This window comes from Diospyros lotus, chromosome 15 (assembly GCF_014633365.1).
Source record: "Diospyros lotus cultivar Yz01 chromosome 15, ASM1463336v1, whole genome shotgun sequence".
Classification (NCBI taxonomy): Eukaryota; Viridiplantae; Streptophyta; class Magnoliopsida; order Ericales; family Ebenaceae; genus Diospyros; species Diospyros lotus.
The window spans coordinates 10,930,629-10,939,174 of record NC_068352.1 but is presented as its reverse complement, the minus strand read 5'-3'; positions in this window follow the sequence as shown (position 1 = coordinate 10,939,174).

Below are 8,546 nucleotides of genomic sequence, written 5' to 3'. Positions count from 1 at the left end.
AGGGCGTGTGGAGCATAAGTATTTTTTGAAATTTTTTTAATATTTTTAGAAAATTATTTTATGTTTTTCTGTGAAAAAATATTTGAAAAAATATTTACCATGGAATTTTGAAGAAGAGGGTTTATGAAAAATAGGAGAAATTATGAGGAAATTAGGATAAAATAGGACATTGAACTTCTTGAGTAAATGTAATGGCCAAGGATCACTGAGGAATCAAGGTTTGAACAAGTATGTGATTATTAGGTCATGGCATGTTAATCGAGATCAACACGCACTTCAAGATTTCAGTGCTAATTTCTTTCAAAGTAAGTGGTTCGATCCTAGATCCGATTTTATGTAAATGGTTGTATCATGTTGACATGCCTTGTTATGCTATACGTCATGTAAATTGCATTCATATGTCATGATCGTGAAATATGCATATGCTCACGATAATATTATTAATCATGCATCGCATATATTTGAGAGTATGGACAAGCATCGCTGCTCTACCAAGGGTGCTCCTAAACACCTCGGTCTGGTAAGGAGGTCATAAAAATGGTGAGTAGTAATAAAGCATGGTTATTGCCTTGTCATCTCAAACAAAAGGAATGAAGACATTTTGCATTTACATACATGCATAAATTACAAAGTTTATACCCTTACTTAGATAATTCATCATCTAACTTGGACTTTGTCCCTAGAATATTCAAACGTTCCAAATGAAGATGTAGCAAAGGTAGGCCTAGAAGACGCATGTAATGGCACTTAGCAAGTACACGTTGTTTGGCTTTACGATTACGCAATTATGTACTTAAGTCTGCTACATTGAATTCGGAACGTTCTGAAAGTTATTGATGTATGATTGAATTTGTGGTTAATGTTAAAAGTTAGGTTCGATTCTTGCTTCCACTATTGATGAAATACCTAGTCTAGTGTATATGAGGTATGATGAATCTCATGTTAGATAGGTAGATGGGAAATTTTGGGAGTTTTTTATTATGTTGAGATTGTTTCAAAAAAAATATAGTCTGAAATTTCCTAAGTTATAACACGCTTGAAAAATGGGGTGTTATACCTGGCAGGTCCCACGTGAAAGTAAAACAAGATCGCTACAGGGCAAGCAGCTTAGGTCAAAAATTTTGAACCTTACCCCGATCCCAACGATTGGATCAACGTTGAAATCAAATCATTCACAAACAAATAAATAAATCTAACCTTTAGATTATCGAGTCGTTCGCGGATTCGAGCTGTCCAAACTATTTTCGCGGCTTGTGTATGGACGAAAAGAACGCCCATATTTCAAATTAATGCCAAAAAGAAACGGGGAAGAGTGAACGGCAATACATTTTTCAACTCTTGAAAAACGACACCAAAACTTACTACAATTTTGGTTAACCCATAAAGGGAAATTTATAGAGAAATATTCTAGGGTTTCTAAAACCCTAATGGATTGGGCTAGTCCATTAATTCTAATTTAATTAGAATCTTAAGTGGGCTTATTCTAGTCCAACTAGAAATATATTTAAATGGCCCAAATCCTTTTATAGGTTTAAATAAAATATTTTGGCCCAAATCTAATTCAAGCCCAAATATAATATTTAATATTTAGCCCAAATCTAATTTAGTCCAAATATAATATTTATTTTAATATTTGGCCCAAATCCAATTTAGTCCAAATATAATATTTAATTTAATATTTGGCCCAAATCTAATTTAATCCAAATATTAACTTAAGCCCAAATATATTTTATTTCCTATTTACCACTCCAACAAATAGAAAATTATTAAATTAGAAACTTCTTCCTAATTTAATCAATTGTCATTTTAGGAAACTCTTTCCATTATGACGACTCCTCGTCATATCAACGTCATTACGTCTATTTGTTCATTTTTCGTAAGAACCTACGACGGCACAACTTCTTATCGAAGTGTTCCACTTAACCATACGTCCACTCTCCTGATTTAAGCCATGGACCGTGCTTATTGCGTATGACTCATTAGGCTTCCGAATATGTTGGCAATATGTCGGTACGAACACATAAGACAAGATTGGCCTCTAGTAAGGCATCATGCCTACCCAATTATTCAGAAGGATTCATAATCTGCAAATAACCTTTTGCTGCTTCACTCACCCTGCATTTATCACTTTTTGTATTTTTCTTTTACTAACTCAGCTAATTTAGCAGCTATTTATGTTCACAGGAAGGATGAGGCGTTTAGACTCACCAGTGCACGAGTGTGATTGTAGCAGAAAATTTATATGTAATTTTTTCGGGCAAGACCGGGTCGACTCATAGGGAGATTACTCATGGAAGGAGATAACCACACCAGTTCTTTTGATTAATGAAATGATAAAATGAGATCAAACTAAATGTGATATGACTGTAATCTGGATATGGAGAGATCTTGGGTCAAGGTAGATCTGGTGCCAAACCCAACTGATTTACCATATAGCTTTCTGTGATGTAACTAGCAGCTCAAATAGCTTGGGTTTTTAACCATTAAATATACTACTGAGATGATGATAACTCTTTGTTGAAGCAACCTCCATACATGGCATAGAGACTCTATGTCGAGCAGCTATCATAAATCAGTCTATAAATAACGTTTTGACAAAGTAATTGCTCGGGGCTTGGGTATGAGAACGTTTCTAGGTTAAGCAATCCCCATACATGGCATGGGAATTCTAAGTTAGGCGTACGAACCAATCCAAGCCTGAGGTTTTTGTTAATAATGTTTCCCAAACTACTTTTGCTTTGGTTACTTTAATATCTAGAGTTCTGCTATATTGATTCATCAGTGGCTTTGGGCACCGTCTTTACCTTAACCCAAGAATCGAATTAGCCACACATCTTCATGGGAAGTGCACGACTAAAACTAAACTCAACGGATGAATACGAGATTCACAAAGAAAATAAATTGGATCAAACGATAAGAATTGGATTAACTACTGCTATATTGATTACTGAAATGAACTACAACTTGAAACAGAAATGAAAATGGACTTGTAATACAAAAGCTCAGAACTAGCAAGAACAAGAAAAATAACTGAAGTGCTATTCGTTAAAAAAAATACAGATAAGAACTAAAGCGAGAGAAACAGACAGAATGAAAAGACTCTCTACTTTCCAATGATCTTTGTCTTTTTGTGTTTTTTTTCTGAGTATCCTCTGCTCTCACCAACCTTTGATTCCAAAGAATGTTGGTTCCTTTTTAAGCTTACGGCGCATGGAAGTGGGGGCCACTTGATGAAAAGTTGTTCAAAAAGTTGGTTGAATTTACCTTAGAGCCACCGTGTTTATTTGCGCATGTTAGATTTTTGTTCGGATGCTCATTCGAATATACTAGCAGAGATATTCGAATGCGTGCTGAGTTTTCTTTGGCTGCTCGGGTCATTCGAATGAGTTTTAACCCCATTCGAATGAATTTCACACTTTACTGTTCCTTACACGGCGATTTTCTCAGTCATTCGAATGCAACAGTACTTTCATTCGGATGAATTTCTAATTTTCCTCTTGAGTTCTTTATAGCATTCGGATGACTTGGGAAGTATTCGAATCTGGAGTTCCTTGTGTTTCTTCTTATTCGAATTACTCAGCTTTCATTCGAATAGATTTTGTTTCTTCTTCAATTACATTCGAATGACTTGGTCTTCATTCGGATATATCTTCATTACTTCCATACGATATGTTTATCCGAATTTCTTCTCATTGGAATGATTTGGCCTTCATTCGGATATGCACAATTTCACCTAGCACTACAAAAAAATAGCATTTTAGCGGCAGTTTCTTTGCGGCGGTTTCAAAAACCATCACAAAACTAGATATTTTGTGGCGGTTTCCGAACCGCCGCAAAATGCAGTTTTTGCGGTGTTTTTTGTAACACTTTGCAGCGATTTCAATGAAACGGCTGTTAAATTTTAAGGATAATGAAATAATTTAAAATAAAATTAAAATAAAATCGCCGCAAAATTTAAAGAAAATTTAAAATTAAATAAAATATAATTTTGATATATTGCGGCGGTCATCAACCGCCGCAATATTTTTTAATTAAATAATTAAAAACTATATTTAATTGCAGTGGTTTCAAGGAAACCGCCGTAAAACTTAAATAACAATTTTAAAAATAATTTAAATTTAAATTTAATTAATATTTTTATAAATTTTTTAAAATTTAAGAAAATAATAAATTTAAATTAGTAAGATTTTTATTTGAATATTTTTAAATTATTAATATTTTATAATTTTTTTTTAAAATTTAAATTATTTACAATAAATTAATTTAAAATAGAATTCTCATGTTGATTTCAGTTCTTTCCAAATCACACATAAATTGATTTGATGATTTGTATTGTATAAGATCAATTTGAACTTTTCAATTTTATCTCCATAATTCTATGAATATTTACTATTTCAAACATTGAAATTCAATTATTTTAAATGAAATGAATTGAATTTTAAATTTTTTTTGTTTCCAAATATACTAATAAGGTTACAAAATTGATCAAAATTACTTTAATATAGTATTGTAATAACTGAAATCGAAAATTCTTTTAAATATAAAGCAATTTAGTGTTTAGATAAAAAAATGTACATAGCCGAGCGTGTGTATATCATTTTATTAGTTTACTTAACATTTATCTGTAGTAAAATAATAGTCTCAAGGTGTGTTTGATTATATTTGGTTTACATGAAAAATAAAAACTACCGTATCTTGGAATCAATTTTTCATAGAAAATAGATTAAAATATGTTTTAAATGATTGTACTATAAAATTTAATTCTATAAAAAATATAGTGTGTCAAATAACGATAATGGAATTCACTTTTTGAATGTGATATTTTTTATGAAATTTTTATACCATCAAACACACCTTTAATGTTATTGATCACTTGAAAAATATCAATAAAACGGTACATCGATCTCTTTTAAAAAATTTTTAATTTTTTTTTTCAGATAATGTCTAATATGAATTAAGTTTTACAAATAATTAAATTTAATATTTTTATATTATTTAAAAATATAAATTAGTCAACAATATTAATTTTTGATATTAAATTATGTATATTAAATATAATTACTTTAAATTTCACAATTAAATAATTAATTAAATAATCAAATAAATTATTTAACTAAAAAAACCAAATTCCCTCCCCCAATTTCCCATTACCCGCCTGCGCCAAGGCACCCCCCAAATTGCCTCCCCCAATTTTACTCTTTCTCTGCGAACCCTCTCTGTGACACCCGTAATCTTAAGAGCATGATTAACAATAATAATATCCATATGAAATTCAAAGTTTAGCGCAGACGAAAACTTGAAAAACAAAACTTTAATAAACTTAAGTAAAGTTTCGAACATAATAAGATTCAGAGTATTTTTCGTGTAAATATAAAGTTTGATACTGAAAACATGGCTTCAATAGAAGAGAGAAGGACTTAGCAAATATCATAGCATCCATACCGAGAAAATTGGACTTAAAATGAGACTTGGCTCTGTTCATAAACTTATATAAGGTTTAAGAACATATGGTGTAGCAATAGTGTACATCTATTATAAGAGTGTAATATTGAAAATCTTTCTAATACAAAAAGAGAGAAACGTCATTTTGACTGTTAAAATTTATCTTCAAATAGCCACTAGATTTACATAAATCCTTTTTAAAGGAGCCACCATGTTCCACGTCCTTTCTCCAGTCTCCTCATTCATAATCACCTGGGGGGAAAAATATGGGATGAGATTCTTGCGAGTCTCAGTAAGTACAAGAGAACTATCATATGTATTTAAACAAGTCATGACATAACATAACATAACATATCATATGGAGACACGAGAGGTTCCACCAACTACGGGGGCACGAACCCTCGTGCGTAGCGCTACCGAGCTCCGATCCCGAAACTTGCGTGAACATAACATAACATGAGGGACCACATAACATAATTCATGGGCATGCTTAAACATCATAAATAGTAATAATGTACTTACCTCAACTTGGTTGTAAAAGATTTGAATGTTTAAGGCTTCACACCTTACTGGGTTTGTATTTTTGTAGAAAAAACGCATATTTTCGTGAACTAAAACTCATGTAATCTTATATTGGATTGTAGGTAATCAAATAATGGGTTCATATTTGAAATTTAATGGGAAAAAGGGGTCTCCACGCGCCCTCACGCGCCTCAAGAAGAGGTGGCGCCTATTTTCGCGTCTTGGGGGCAGATTTGATACCCTTTAGTATTTTTGCCATATCTTTATCATTTTAACTCCGAATCGACTTCCGTTTGAACCTACGGACTCCTATTTCTGTTCTCTACATGATTATAGAAAGAAATCGTACCTCTCCAATTGGAAGACTGTTATGGCAGATCTTCACGGCTGTCCACTTTCCAATCAAGTCTCTTTTTCCTTTCTTCTTTGCTTTTTCTTTGTTCTTTCCTTGCACTTGCTTTCTTTCCTCTTTTCTTAGCTTCTCGTGGCCTTAATTCCTTCCCTTTATATAGACTTTAAATGCCCAAATCCTCAAGATTTTAGTTGGCCTCCAAGTTGCTCATTTTCCACCCTAGTAATTATTACAACTTTGAATTTTTTTCAATCTTCCAATGCAAGCTTCTTCTTCTTCCAATCCTAGGTCACCAAATACACCTTCAAGATAAGCCTTATCATCTTCTTCCCTTGAAAGCTAAATCATAGCCAATCCTAACCTTCCAACTTTAGACTTTTAGGATAAAGACTAATTATTACAAACTTTGAATATTTCTTTCTTTGATTTTAGCTTCCCATACAAGCTTCTATTCTCTTCCAATCCAAACCCTCACATGGCCTCCAAGATGAGTCTCTACTTCTTTTGTAATCCAATACAATTCTTACAATTTAAGTCTTCCAAGTCAAGTCTTCCAAGTTAAGCCATTCCAAGACTTTTGTGTAAAATTCATCATTACAAAGACTTTAGGGTAAAGTTCATCATTACAACTTCCAAGCTAAGTCATTCTAAGGCTTCTAGTGTAAGCCAATCTCTTTCTTCCCAGGTAAGCCATTCTAAGACTTTTGGGGCAAAGTTAATTATTACAACTTCCAAGATAAGCCACCTTAAGACTTTAATTGAAATCCGGCCAATAGATTTGTGCCACGTCATCATTGATCTTATCCTTAAACACCCAATAGGATGCTTCCACCTCACAAGGACACTTGGAGAGTGTTCATTGGCTAATCCTTGATATTTTTGGTTGATATTTTGGCTAGTTTACCAACATTACACTTGTGCCCGAGTTTTTCCAAGAATTTTGCTTTTACCCGGACTTAGTATTTACAGTTTTGCCACTACTTTGAAAACTAAGTTTTTGTCTTAGGATTTTCGTAACCACTTGAAAGTGTCTCATTTCATCATATATCTGAACTTAAATATCCTTGGTATATATCACAATTGAAAGTTCTTGGATATTACATATTTAAACCGAGAAAGGAAATAAACAAAATCTCGGGTGTTACACTCTCGATCTCTATCTCTCATTCTCCCTCGCGTCGCTAGCCCTCGCCCCCTCGCTCGCTTTCGCCCTCCTCTCACTCGATCGATGTTGCCCTCGGCCGCTCGCCCACCGTCGCTAGCCCTCGGACCCTCGCTCGCTCTCGCCCTCCCCTCGCTCGCCGTCGTTCGCGCTCGCCCTCGGCCCCTCTATAAACAATACCAAGAAAAACAAAGTACTCTTAACTCAGTGTGATTTGGCTTTCTTCTTTTCTCTCTAATTTAAATGATTGTTTCATATGCTGACAAATGTTAGCATAATGGTGGGTGAAAGATCGTAATATGTTTTGTTTTTTTGTCTTTCATCATCTCTAAAAAAAAAAAAAAAAAAACTCCTGAGTTTTACATTTAGTAACAAGAGATTATAATTATCTCTTTAACGATTAAAATTTTTGAAGATGAATTTATATACAAATATATTTATATTATATATAAATTATGTAATTATAATACATGCTCATCAAGCTAGCGGTGCATGTAAAATATAATAATTAGTAATTGACTTTAATATATATAAATAAATATAGTTGGAGTATGATGCTCCAGCTTTTGAGGACTTGAACTAAATGGTGACAAAAGCACTAATTATAATCCTTTCATGGCTTTAATATTCGTCTCTTTTCAGTGTGATGTATTGAAAGTGATTCAAGAGTTGAGCGGCCCCTATTACACTTCCAATTCACTTCTCTACACATACCAATCACTTGTTATTTTTTGATCATTTATTCTAAATTTTTAAACTGAATTGCTTCATTTTTATTAAATTCTATTCGGATATATCCATCTTGATGATACATACATATGCACGTAAAAACAAAAAACAAAAATAATCAAATTAAGTAAAACATATGATTATTTGACAGAAACATCACTAAATTTTGGTTATTTAGGAAATTGGGTTGTCTACAGGAATAATTTTATTTATTTATTTATTAAAATATGTTATACCTTTTTCCTAAACATTTTTACATTAGTTATTTTGATTAACTCCAACTAAGTTACTTTCCAACCATGAAAAAGTAACCTTACATTGAGAGCAAAACTCACCATC